Source organism: Populus alba, chromosome 2 (genome assembly GCF_005239225.2).
Source record: "Populus alba chromosome 2, ASM523922v2, whole genome shotgun sequence".
Classification (NCBI taxonomy): domain Eukaryota; kingdom Viridiplantae; phylum Streptophyta; class Magnoliopsida; order Malpighiales; family Salicaceae; genus Populus; species Populus alba.
In genome coordinates, this window is record NC_133285.1 from 16,969,483 (window position 1) to 16,984,238 (window position 14,756).

A 14,756-nucleotide genomic window follows, 5' to 3' on the forward strand; every position below is an offset into this window, starting at 1 on the left:
ATCTTGATTGTAGTATTCATATTTTGACTCTGGTGAGTTACCAGTTTAGGACTTGCCCATGGTTATAGTAGCATTATTGCTCGACTTCGATAATATTAACACTCTTGGATTGTGTGTCTATGTTACAGCGAGAACTTAAATAAATTTATTTTGAACTTATGCCTCTTTTTGCTCTATAAACGAAGAAGCATATTCTACGTCCTAGCAATTTCGCATATCGAATTTAGTCTCCATCTCACCACTCCCCTGTCTAATATTGCATCCTCTTTACTACCCTATACTTTTAGTTTTCTCTACTTCATCCTTTCATCCTCCTAAGATATGACCCTTCTATTTATCCTTTTAGTATCCGTTTTATGGTTAATTGATTGATGATGAATTTGGGGATCATTCATCTTTCTGTCGTTCAATGTCTTAGAAAGTTAGGGCCACCTGCAAACATTCATATAAACAAATATTGTAGTTATAAATTATGATACCCAAAAACAAGGAAAATGAGTTGAAAATATCTATCTTATACTATAAATAATTATCGCTTAAAGAATACCCTTAAACTAATCGAAGGAATATGATTATTGACAATTATTTTAGTGAGTTTTCCTTAATATACTCTCCTCATTTGAACTTAAAGGAGAAAAGAATTGTTATTTGCATTAGCATAACCATCAAACTAGAGAGAACAAACTCACACCTTTTTTTTAAAGAGGTTATTGATCCACTCTAATCCACAATCACCCATTAATTTTCTCTAATTTTTTTTTATATAGATAATTATTGTTCACACATGTGCGGCATTACGACAACTATCCTCCTCCTAGATTCAAGAGATTTTAATGGTTGTAGAAAAAACAAACAAGAAATTCTTGTTTCTTTTTGTTTTTAAAAGGTTGTGGAGTCTACCACCTAATATTTTGTATGTATTAAAAACCAAAATTGGTCCCCTCAAAGTCTGAAAAAGATATTGTGTTGTGTTATAGAAAGGAGACAATATCATCCTAGACACGCTAACCTAAGGTAAACTACAATGCTTATTTGTCCAATTATTACTAAGTTCTATATTGTATTTTCTTACCATTTTTCTATTAATTGGTTAAAACAGGTCTACCCCCCCCATTGTAATGGTGGACCATGACTTTTATATATCGTCAAACCTAGCCATTTTTAAAACCAAAACATATTTTTTCATTTGTTTCTTTTAATATTGAGAATATTTCTTAATATATTAGTTCATAATCTTCGATATTAAAAAATAGACAAATTAATGACGGTCGGAGTTTAAAATAGGAACAAATTAATTTTTTTCGGTGTTTTTTTGAAATTTATGCCAACTCCTCATGACTTCAATAAACTTTTTATTACATCCATGATGCATGACAAATATAAAAAACTTATTTTTTTCTTTTTCGTGTTTTTTTTTTATTAAAAAAAAAAATATGATTTTTTTTGGAGAAACTTGACCATATGCAATTTCGAAAAACATAAATGTATTTTTGAAAAAGAAGGATTTTATATAGATATATATAATATATATATATAATATATAATTATATATATATATTTTTTTTTATTTTTTATTGAAAAACTCATTTTAGTGTTTTAATATCATACAAAAAGTCTTCCCTTGTATGTATAAGTTTACAAACTCTCAAATATTAAATTAAAAAAAAACTGTCAAAATAGTATAAAAGATTACCTAAAATTAATTACAAAATGGTCAATTAGTCTGAAAAAAAATCTAAAAAACTATTTTGAAATTAAAGCTAATGGCCATGTTTTGAAAAAAAATATATTTAAAAAAAACAGAAAATAAGGCTGCATAAAAAAACATATATAGGGCACACCTTTTAACTAAAAAAACATAGGCTTGAAATTGTCTTAAATACGTGTTTTTCCAAAACACGCTTTTAAGGATACAAAAAATGTTTTTTAATATAAAAAAAAAATTTACTCATTACAGATCGAATTGTTCTTTTAAATGTTTTTAAGAACACAAATATGTCTTGGATTGTTCTTTAAAAAAAAAACTAGTTTATGGAGTTGTATTACGTTGTATGATATGAATCAATTTTTTTAAATGTAAAAAAAACAAAAAACATATCACATGAAATTATTTGATATTGTTATTAAATTTAGCCTAGAGGTCAACCTTTAAAACTTTTATAACCTAACTTTTTTTCCTGGGTTATTTTAAAAAATTAAATTGAATGGGAGTTATTTGATATGACGCTATGACTTGACAAATTTCAGAAGCAACTTGGATATGACCAGTAAAAATCATGATTTGACTTAAAAAAATAAATTCAAGATGATTTTTTTTTTTTAATATTAAGATTGTGAAATATTATAGATTAATTCCAAATTTCATGACTTAACTATCAAATATACAATCCAGATTATGATATTCTATTATTTATGGTATTTGTCTTAGCTTTCCAATAAACAAGAATAAGTTTATTTGGTGAATTTGCTTAGAACTCGAGATATGAGCTGCAACACTGAATATTGTTGGTGATGTGCGGGACAAAATTCCAACTTCTTTTTTATTACTACAATTACCCAGGACTTGGTGTAGTATACATATGACTTGGTACAGTAGGACTTGGGGTAGTAGCATATGCTCGACTTGGTATAACACTTAGTGTTGGTGTCTGATGTATATAGGAGAACTAAATCTGGCCCTAGTAGGTCAACTTTAAAATCTTTTTGACCTAACTTTCTTTTCTGGGCCATGTTAAAATTTAAATTTTGAATGAGAGTTGTTTTGACATTGACTCTATCAACTTGACAGATTCAGAATCAACTTGAACAACCAGTAAAAATCATGATTTAACTTTTTTAAAAAAAATTCAAGAAGATTTAAGATTATGACATATTAAATTAATCCAAAATTTCATGGTTTAACCTGTTAAATATACAATCCATATTATTGAACTCCTATTGGACTTGAGAACTTTTGTTTTACATTTTAAAAAAAAAAAAAGTTGACCTTTTTTTATTTAATTATATAATAACAAAAATAAAATGCTAGTAAAATAAGTATAAATCAACCATAAACTAAATGAATAAGATGTTTGTTTTTTGAGATTATAATAACTTTATAGAAAGTAAACTGAAATATTAATGAAGAGAGAGAGAAATTTAAAATTAAGCAAAAGTTAATTAAATAATGAGATTAAAAAATAAAAATAAAAATAAAAGATGAAAAAACGAGAGGAAAAGATGAAAAGAAGAAGAAGAAGAGTCCACTTCCTTCACTTATATTATAATAAAACGGCAAAGGGATCAATAAAATCAAACAGATAAAAGGTATCAAAAGACATCAACCAAATCCAAGTGATTATCAGGTTCGAAGATCATCAGCTTGAAGCCATTAGAGCTGACCAATCGAAGAACTAAGTGAACCAAAGTACACAAAAGATAATGACAGAAGAGAGATGACTTGCATATTGTGGGATAGAGGAATCCCATATTTTCCCTTGCCAAACAGCCCCTTCACAAATGGCCAGAAGCAAATTACCACCAATACGCTACACAACATCTCTCCCCACCCCTGAGGCATCGTCAACGGATGGTAATTGCAAGCCGCCAAAGCCCATGACGAATGCCGTCAATTGCAGCAGCAGAATGGTTGTCCCAGGGGCACAAATATCGGTGAAGCATCGAAGGTGAACCTGCCTTCGTCGCCACCATTGTCAGGGGGGGGGGGGGGGGGGGGGGGGGGGGGGGGGGGGGGGGGGGGGGGGGGGAGGGGGGGGGGTGGGGGGGGGGGGGGGGGGCTGAAGATTGGTCTTTCTGTGTAACTTCAAAACATTGTCCCTGAAATTCTCAAAATCTTCAAAGAATACACTTCATAACTCCGAAGAACCACGCATTTGTTGCATTCATTCTTTGCCATCCTTTGGTCTATTCCACCATGCACGGATGACATCCAGTTTCAAGGTACTCTAAACAGACCGTAAATGACATAACTCAGGGAAAAGGGCCACATGTGGAATATACATGGCTGGCTCGTAGGGCTGCGTTCACCGGCCATTTTTTAAGTTTTAGAAGAAATAAATGCTTAATTGAAAAGTTCATGGAAAGAACGTAAGGGGAGCATCTAGGGTTTGTGGCTCACCTTGGGCAGGAAACTGGAGTTGTGCATGATACAATAAGCTGGCAACAAGCTGCATAGCAAATCTCAGGAATAGAGCGGAAGCCCCCAAATAAGGATCCAGAGATATGCCAAACACTGTCTAAATTGAACGCCTGGCGGTGAAGGTGGCAAGTAATGGGTTTCTATCGCTGATCAATAATTTCAATGCAAACCTGTTTGCCCACCGTCTTTTGTTGGGTCATCGAGATGGGTCCAACCCGTTGGAACACACCCCAGAAAGGCTCGGAGGATCCGGCGAGCAAAGAACGGGACCTCCAACCCCGTGCATGGATTTTTAATCCGGTGAGGATGTCTTTTTCTGTTGCGGATCCATATTGCCAACCCACCTGGGATTAAAAACTTGCCACGATCGATCAATCAAATATATACACGCACATACTTGCAATGAATATATATATATCATTTTTTAGAGTAGTGAATATCAAAATAAGAAATTGAATATAAGGATACAACTTGAAATTGATATACGTGCTCATCATAATAGTTCACAGGGGCAGCAGCGTAATACACACTTGCAGCTTGATTCAAAAAAATTGAATGTCAAGCAAAAATATTCATGTAATATTTAATATTATTATTAAACTTGTCTAATGATTTTTAACCTTAAAACCTCTTGATTTTATTTTTTGTCAATATAAGTTAAAATTAAAATCATGTAAAAGTTTATTCTCAATATGTCATAGTCAACTTAACAACTCTTTAAAAAACAACCTCAAAAATCAAATGTAAAAAATACATTGTTTGACTTTTTTCTTAAAAAAAATTTCAAGATAATCTTTTTTTTTTTAAATATTAAAATATGACCATATTGGATTGATTTAAGGCTTTCACGGCAACGTCAAAAATACAGGCATTTGAGTGATGGGACTTGGTTTAAGAAATTGTTTTTTTTTTTTTAAAAAAAAAACTATTTCTTATGTAATGCTATCTGGAATGACAAAATAATGGGCTTAAAACAGTGTATTTATCGAGCACAAAACCAATATAGCGAGATATTTTATCTGAGACTATGATAATCTATATTAAAGCAAACCAAAACAATGTTATGAAAACAAATTTAAAGCATTAAGCAAATGCTGAATGATGAAATTAAAAAAAAAATAACAAAAATAAAAAAAGAGGAGGGAAATGCAAAAATATAAAAACCACATTCTTTCATGTTCATATGAAACAATGAAGAAAGGTTAGTTGAACCCCCCAGGTAATTATTTAAAAATCAATTAAGTCCTCCATTATATAGTTTGAATGTGTAATGGAAAACAACCATAAAAATCTGAAACCAATTTGCAATTGAATAATATAAAAAACAAACACGATCAATCATAAAAGAGCAACACATATTAATTTACATGGTTTGACAACTTAGACCTACTCCATGTGCAAGAAAAAAAAAAATTCACATGAGAAAACTATAACAAAGTATCCATTTCATCATCTATTTATACAATTTCCTTGGTGACTACTTCATGTTAGACAATGACTTCTTCAATAAGCATATATGATCTTCTTACCTTAAGTAATGGAACCCTCTAATTGATCCATATAGATCATCTATTTCTAGCTTACCATGTAGAAAGGTGTTTTAAGATCCAATTGCTTCAAGCTTTAAATCAAAACAAAAAACAATCATAAATAAACATTCCTAAAAAAACAACTATTGCTTCCCAATTAGAGAGAAACACCATCATATATCCTAATTTGAATTAGTAATCACATCAACAACAAAATTTATTTGTTGTTTCCTAGTAAAATAGTATAATTTATAACTTCATAAAATGTCCAAATCAACTTATATTATGATAAATATAAAATGTGTAACCTAAATAAAAAAAATCCACCAATTACCCGAGTACTGACAGACACAAAAGAGAACACTTTTAGTATCATAAAAAAATTCCCCTTCACTAATAAGATTTTTTAGCATAAAGATTTCCTCCTCCTTTTTCTTATGTTTTTGGTTATGACAGTTCTTCCTAAAGTATCATACTTTATAACATTCGAACATGTAATTTTTCTAGACTTCGATTTTGATTTAAACTTGCCTTTTACTACCCAAACCTTTTTATTTGTGATATACCCATCATAAAACTCAAGCCCTCTACATGATAATCATTATGACTCTCTGACACTTGCTTTTTTGAACTTTATTAAAGTTTAAGAAAGCTTTGACATCTTTTAAACTAAGACTATCATTTTCATACAAAAAAAAAAGTATCTAATTAAATAATGATTAAAAAGATAAAGAAAGATGAAGGTAAATGAACACAATAAAAAATCAAAGCTCGGTCCTCATCTTCAACCACACATCAATATTTCACAAATACTAACTCTATTGAATTCATCAAAATGATGATTTCTGTAATGGAAGATACTTTTTTTAATCCGGAGAGTGCACAACTGCTTCAGATACAATTCTGTTTATATCAGAGATTTCATCATCTAAAGAGTTATTGACTTTATGTTGTTAAATCAAAAAAGATCTAAATATCCTTAGCAAATGTCTCTCATAACCTCAGACAACAAATCAACGACCGAAAGACTAACAAAGATGAATAACACTATGTGCCCATTGTATGAGATCTTCTTTCTCTTCATTCATTTACCTCCTTAGGCAAATTATCTATACTTTTCAGTGCCTTAAAAAAACTTTGTTGAACTAACTAACAAATGCGCAACAAGCTAGGTTAATACACACCACATATTGAAGTCATTATTACCATTAAATTTATTTACACTTCAAACTTCACAACCGATGTTCCTCCTGTCACCAATCTCAAAAAGTTAACTGATAATGTCTGTTACGAGACAAACCCCGTCTGATTACCAGTTTAATAGCGGAAACAACCTTTAAAATCTCAAATCTATTTGGCAAGTAGAGAAATATAAAAAAAAAAGCATAATCAATCACACAATGTTGAGCACACAAAATTTACGTGGTTCGACAACTTATTAGGCCTACTCAATGGTTTGCTTTTCGTGAGACGATCATAGAAAGAAGTGTCAATTTATTATGAAAAGTGAGATATTTATACAAAGTAGGGTTACACAAAATTGATCTCATAAAAATTCTAAAAGTAATCCCAAAACACACTTGTTTTCTCCTCTCTTTAGCCACCAAATAATATAGAGAATAGAAACATTAATAAACCCTAAAGACTTTCCTAAATATATGACAATATTTTAGTTTTTCTAATTGTATGAACTAAGTACATGATTATTTTTTTAAAACTGAGCTTTCCCAATTTAAGACAACCCAATATGTAGAATAATAATCCACTGTATTGAAAATCCTAATCATTTATCTGAATTCAGAGGTGCATATTTTTTACAAGCATGATTCACAATATTCTTGACAGCATTCCGGACATGAGATGAAAAGGGAAAATTTCCAAAGAGTGGAAACGCTGGTGACAATTTTTTTAGCAATTTAAGCCCTCAATTAGTGTTCGCTCTTTACCTCTTTACCCCAGCCAGTACCATACTCGTAGCCACAGCCAGCGATTCGAATGTGCTGCCTCAATTTAAGTTTGGAAGGTGAATTTGAGGACTCATGTTTGCCCTTTCCTTGTAATGCCTGAGCAGCTGATCTGACGAACTCCTTTTGAATTGCCAAAATATTTTTCAGCTGCTCCTTCTCCGTTAAATCACCTTGTTAATTCCAGGAAAAAAAAAAAAAAAAAAAAAAAGGAAAAAGAAAATTTGTTACACAAACACGAGAAGAGAGGATGTGGTGATCGTTGCAAGAGGAGGGAAAAAAAATAATTAAACGACAAATTTCCATATATAATCTTTGAAAGCAGTATGGTAAGTGGTTCACTTTCAAATAACTTTTTGCAACTGAAATACATGCCAATTTTTTTTCTATTTTTTAAAAATTATTTTTAATATTAACATATCAAAACCCGATGCAAAACAATATAAATTATATAAAATTTTAATAATAATAAAAAAATTTAAATTTTTTTAAAAATATGATTTACACTTCCCAACGATGTCAGAGCATACCATGAAAACAGAAGTGAGACTTTTTTCGCTTGAATTCCTACATCACGGGGACTATGAACCATATATGACTTTACGCCTGTGAAACACATTCCTGTTCCGCCGTAGAAAAAGGTCACCTTGAATTCCCCAAACTATTCCACGCTCCCTATATACTTTCATCTAATAATTATAAAAGGATTAACCAAAACAGCATAATGAAATTATAGTACTAATTTAAACATTGAAATTTAATTAAAATAATACTCTCTTCGTAAATATAATAATATAAAACCTCATTACTGCTCAATTCTTATTTAAAAGATTTAAATTTTTTAGATTAGTATTTTTTTACATGATATCACAGCAATGATCATTTAAGAATTCAAATATTTTAAATGTTAAAAAATATATAAATTGAGAAATTTATTATATAATTATTAAAATCCGAACCTGCCTGGCTCGGCGGGTTGAACCGGGACTGGGTCGACCCGATGACTGAATTGGTTCGGGTAAGACAAAAAAGACCTGGAGAGTAAAAACTCGATTGACTTGCCGGGATTAACCCATGACCCTGGTGATCCGGCAAAACCCAGTTGTAGAACCTTGATTTTTTTTTCAAATGTTGGGATTTGAAAGTCTTTTAGTATATATACTTTATGTTCACAAGAAAAAAATTATGTTTTTTTAATATGAGATCAAAAATCTTTTTAATTGAAATACTTCAACTTAAAGAATATTCATACTAATATAGTATATTTTTAATATGAAACAAAATCCTTTTAAAACAAATTTTATTATTTATAATATGTATATTCGAGCTTATATTCACATGAATTATTTTATTGTAAATTTTTTTATATGAAAATTAAAAACCTCAAATAAGTTATTTTAAAAAAAATTTTCCGGGTTTATTTGAGTTGACCCGGGTCAATCTATATAACCTGGATCCGGCTTCTTAGACGGTCAATAATTCCAGATAGATCTGATAACTTGATTTATTAATTTTAACAATAAAGTAAAGAAGAAAAGTTCTGTAATTAATTTTAACATATAGGGGATTATGGACGCACTTACTTTGTGCAAAACCTCGAACTGGGTTCCACAAAATGGATCATCTCCTTGAGTCCGTCGTAGAAAATTTGAGGGCACTGAAAAAATTGCTTCCTGCATAGGCACACCCATTTTCGCTCTTATCGTCTCTGGAACCAAGCAACACCCAAAATACCCCTACATTTGGCATGGCGAACAATCTTTGGATTGTTAACCTAAACATATTCGCAGTCTAGGTTTGTTGTAACAATGAATGGGGCATTTGTAATCATTTCCAGATGACTCTAGTCTGTTCATCATACAACAACAAAAAATTAATTAAATTCTCTAACCGTATTAAACCATGAAGTTAATTAATTAATATTAATTACATGCTGTGGGTTTAATATATATGTTCATCTTTGAATGAACTAGTGCAATAAAAATATGATCACGATATCTAGTTCGAGTGATCCAAACTCTTGAGCGTTCCAATTTCTTACGTATATAAATTAGAAAATTAAAACCCAAAAAAATAAAAGAGATGACTATCCAATAAAACAATAAGTACAATAATCAAATTGAAAAAACAAAGGGGGGGGGGGGAGGGGGGGGGGGGGGGGGGGGTGTTGTTGAACTTTTTTTTTAATTGAATTAAAAAAATAATCTAAGTGTGTAAATTCATTATTGCGATCTATCGTTATCTTTTTTTTTTTTTCTTTTTGATAAAATATTACATAATTTATTTTCATCGATATATTTTATATATGAATTTTATTATTGGGTTAATTCCCGTTAATAAAGCCAATGATTAAAAAATTACAGCGTATTATATTTTTGTTGTTGTTTACTAAAAGAACTATGATTAATGTAATGATAGAGAAATAAGTTCATCGAAAAAAATTCCACCATAAAACTAATGATTTTTTTTTTTCCAATGCTTTTTATTGTATATTTGTCAAATTTACAATAGCAACAACAACAACAATAAATAATAATAATAATAATAATAATAATAATAATAAATCATTGTTTTATTTTTAAAATAATTAAAATCCAACTCGAATATATAACTTCCTTGAAAAGAAGAGATTTATTCTCGTGACTGTATGAAGAAATTTGGAATTAAGAGTTTGTGTCGCTATATCTTTATTATATAAAAACAATACTATATAAGTACTATACTTTATAGCGTAGAACAGTTTTACTTACCGAGCACATTCATTGCACACTGCTTTAATAATGATGTGGATGCTTTGGCCTCTTCTAACTCTTGATATGTAAATCAAATGCGGTAACTCATCGGAATGCCGGGACCTTATTTTTCCCACACAACCTAAACAAAACGCGTTTGTCAAAAATTACCGGCGGCAAGTTCAAAATATTTGTGAAATCTTGTAGAAAAACACAAAATTTACTATGTAAAATAGCATCATCATATACAACTAATAGAAGAGCACAAACAAAAAATATTTATAATAATTATAGTTTTAAGACCTGGTCTGGTGGCAGACCCAATTCAAAGATCCAAAGTTTTGAAGTTTTTGACCGGGTCAGCTGGTTATTTATTATTTTTTAAATCAAAATAACATCGTTTTAATAAAAAAAATAAAAGTCAAAAGGTTTGCAACTAAGGTCTTGATCAGGTCTTGTCGGAAAAAAAAAAAAAAGAATAAAAAAAAAAAAAAAAAAAAAAAAAAAAAAAAAAAAAAAAAAAAAAAAAAAAAAAAAAAAAAAAAAAAAAAAAAAAAAAAAAAAAAAAAAAAAAAAAAAAAATAAAAAAAAAAAAAAAAAAAAAAAAAGAAAAAAAAAAAAAAAAAAAAAAAGAAAAAAAAAAAAAAAAAAAAAAAAAAAAAAAAAAAAAAAAAAAAAAAAAAAAAAAAAAAAAAAAAAAAAAAAAAAAAAAAAAAAAAAAAAAAAAAAAAGAAAAAAAAAAAAAAAAAAAAAAAAAAAAAAAAAAAAAAAAAAAAAAAAAAAAAAAAAAAAAAAAAAAAAAAAAAAAAAAAAAAAAAAAAAAAAAAAAAAAAAAAAAACCAGGTTGCTGAGTTCATATTGAGTTTTTTTTTCTCTCTTTTTTTTTTAATTTTTATTGTGGCTGGTTTCAGTTTGCCATGGAAATCGGTTAAGTTTTAAAAATTATAATAAGATAAGGATAAGAAGTGACTTTACCTTGATTATAGTTGGATATGGTCTTTTGCGCTCTATGTTTGAGAAGGCAGCAAAAGATCACCACTTAGAATTTGCTCTATATCCCATCGATGGATTTCTCCGAGCTGCATCGTTAATCTTGGAGGCAAGCTCCTCGTACTCATCCTACCAAAACATGGAAACAACACTAGTTTTTACTTATTCGCAGTTAATACATGTCCTGTTTGTTTATTACCTTATCCTCAATCAATTTAGAAAACATTACACACACACACACACAATACATAGGTATTTTATACACAGAGAGTGTAGAACTCAAAAAACTCAAAAAATCATATCTATTTTAGTGTAGTCTGTACATATATACATAATATGTAGTTATTTTCTTTTATATTATTTATAACGCAGATTTTTTATTTTTTTAAAATAAGTGTTTTGTATTAAAACACTAGTCATTATTAAAAAAAAAATTATATCTAATCTATATAATCAAGTGTACGTTGCACAGAGTGTTGATAGTCGAGCTAAAAAAAAAAAGGAAAAAAACCTTGACGCAAAGTGACGAATTCCAGATAAATAATTAATTCCCGAGTTGAGATTACCTTCATCTTGTTGTATTCTTGCTGGAATTCCGAAGAGTTGTTTAGAGGTACCTCACTAAGAAAAGTATCTGAAAGGAGCTCTAGCCTGAATATTATGCTTCTTGCAAAAGGGAGCCCCAAAGCTTGGCAAACTTGGATGCTTCAACAAGAGAATAGTAGGTGGTAGGGGAGCAACCGTCATCGATACATAGCAGGCGCTAGTTTATCGGCTGGATAGTCGACTGCCAATAAGGATATGACGGTGTTTACAGTGAGTATCGGCGGTTTCTAGGCACCGGGTCTGCTGTTTGTAACAAATATATCCACAGGAGGCAGCTCTTGTATCCTGTTAAATTGGTGAAGGAAAAAAAACATTTGACAGCAAACAGAGTTCAGAACACGAGGCAATGTATATGCATGAAAGGAAGTGACTCAAACGAATCAATTCTTATATTATATATAATTAAAAAATTGCACGGTACTGTTTCTACATGAAAAAGAGTGTTACTTTTGTGAAAGGCGTTCTGGGTATGTTTTTGTTACTCCACTGGATTCCATTTGCTACTGACAGTGACGACCCAAGTGAAGGTAAAACATGACTCGCAAAGGAAGAGCGAGAAGCCAAGCAAAATCCATGGTTTCTGATATAGAGGAGACGATAAACAAGGAGAGATATGAGAAGAACCAAGATTGTAATATCAAAGGCTCTATGTATAGGGTATTTAAGAGCAACTTTGTCATATAAATTAGGAGGGGAGATTGCATTGGCCATTGAAGACAAGAGCCTTGAGCTTGAGCTAGAGCTAGGATTATGGACTTGTTTACGTTTCGGTATACTGTAATATATCCACACAGATGTGGAGTGCATAACGATGTATACGGTTTTATTTATTTATTTATAAATGTCTTGCAGTTCTGACCATGAGTTTTTTAAATGATTGGCCGATTGAAAAAACACGTCCTCCTACTCGGAGAAGAACAAAAAACAAAAAACGGTAATTGATTGCATTATTGTTAGGTGTCAGTTTTTGTTTTTTTGTTTTTTATTATTAGGAGAAAGTGAAGTTATAATATTTTATTTTAATTTTTATTGATAAATAAGGAATCTTTTCAACCAATTTATATATGAGATTATATTTCATCTTCTAAACAATTTTAAAAAACCAAAATTTATTATTAGGAGAAAAGTGAAAGTTTGTAATATTTATTTTAATTTTTTATTGATAAATAAGGAATCTTTTTCGACCAATTTATATATGAGATTATATTTCATTTTCTAAACAATTTTAAAACCAATCTTTCTACATCAATCTTGTATATTTAGAATCATATTATTTTAACATCATATTTAAAATTTGAATGAATTTTTTTTATAAAAAATAACTCTTTTTCCATAAAAAATAACACTTTTCCTCAACTATCAACACTACAAGATTCCACAGTTTTACTGATGGATATTAATCCTTTGGTGTAATATTCAGGACTCCATCGGTAATTTTTTACCGACCACATCACTGACAAAAATAGTTCATTGGCAATCCCTTTGTTGGTAATACCGCATTTCGTCGTTAACAATGTCGGTAAAAAAAATAATTATTGCCGATGGTTTCACAGACAGAAAATGTGCGCCAAAACAAAATTCTCGCTGGAAATATATCGATGCATTTATTCCGTTGGTGATAGTGGCATATCCAGTAAATATTTTTCAACTCCTGGTGAAATGCCGACAGACGGTTTCTGTTTGTCAATTCATCGGTGAGTGTGGCATTTCCACCACACTCTGTGAAATGCCAACAAACATTTATCCGTCTGTAAATTCATCGGTGATGGTGGCATTTCTCGCTCTCCGTAAAAATGTCAATGGATACATTTCGTTTGTAAAATCCCTCAGTGCGCCAAAAAAAAAAAATATCTCGCTACAAATATACCGACGTATTTATTCTGTCAGTAATTAGTCACATATTCCAGCAAATATTTTTCAGCTCCTGGTGAAATGCCAATGACGGTTTCTGTCTGTCAATTCGTCGGTGAGTATGACATTTCCACCACTCTCTATTAAATGCTGACAGAATTTATCCGTCTCTTAAATTCCGTTGGTGGGGAGTGTTGCATTTCCACCACACTGTGTGAAATGTCGACAAACGTTATCCGTCTTTAATTCATCGGTTGATGATGGCATTTTCCACTATATGTAAAATGCTGACAGATACATTTCGTTTGTAAATCCCTTGGTGGGTATTAGCACAATGGCAGAGCTAGAGTAAGGGAGGAGGAGGCTAGTTGTTCCCGAAATTATACAGTAAAAAAAGGAGGCGCACATGTATCACCACTCTGTGATGTCAAGTTCATGATCATTTGGCGAAGTTCTTTCATAATTCACAAGAGTTGCTCATATTTTCGATGAGATGAGCTGTGTGTTGCTGCAAGGTCACAAACTTCTTAGATCAGTGTTATTAAACCTGGCCCGGCCCGGTGGTCGACCTAGGACTCGGTCGCTAGACCGGTCCGAGTTTAATAAAAGACCGGTTGTGGCAACAGCCCGGCCAAACCCGGGCGAACTTGGACGAGACCTGTTTTTTTTTTTTTTTTTTTTAAATGTGGGATAAACAAAATTTTGGTTTAAATATTTCAACTTAAAATGATAACATAATATCTTTTCAATGTGGGGTTTGAAACCCTTTCATATATATACTCTATGTTCCCATGAAAAAAGTTATGTTTTTTCAATGTGGGATTTGAAACCCATTAGTATATATACTCTATGTTCCCAAGGAAAAAATCATGTTTTTTCAATGTAGGATAAAAAACCTTTTGGTTTAAATACTTCAACTTAAAAGGATTACATAATATCTTTTCAA

At 30.6% G+C, this 14,756-nt stretch overlaps 1 pseudogene; it reads right to left on the reverse strand.

The window, feature by feature from the left end:
- Positions 1-3,370: 3,370 nt before the first annotated feature.
- Positions 3,371-12,672, reverse strand: LOC118058441 (cellulose synthase-like protein B4; annotated as a pseudogene).
- Between the last annotated feature and the right edge of the window lie 2,084 nt (positions 12,673-14,756).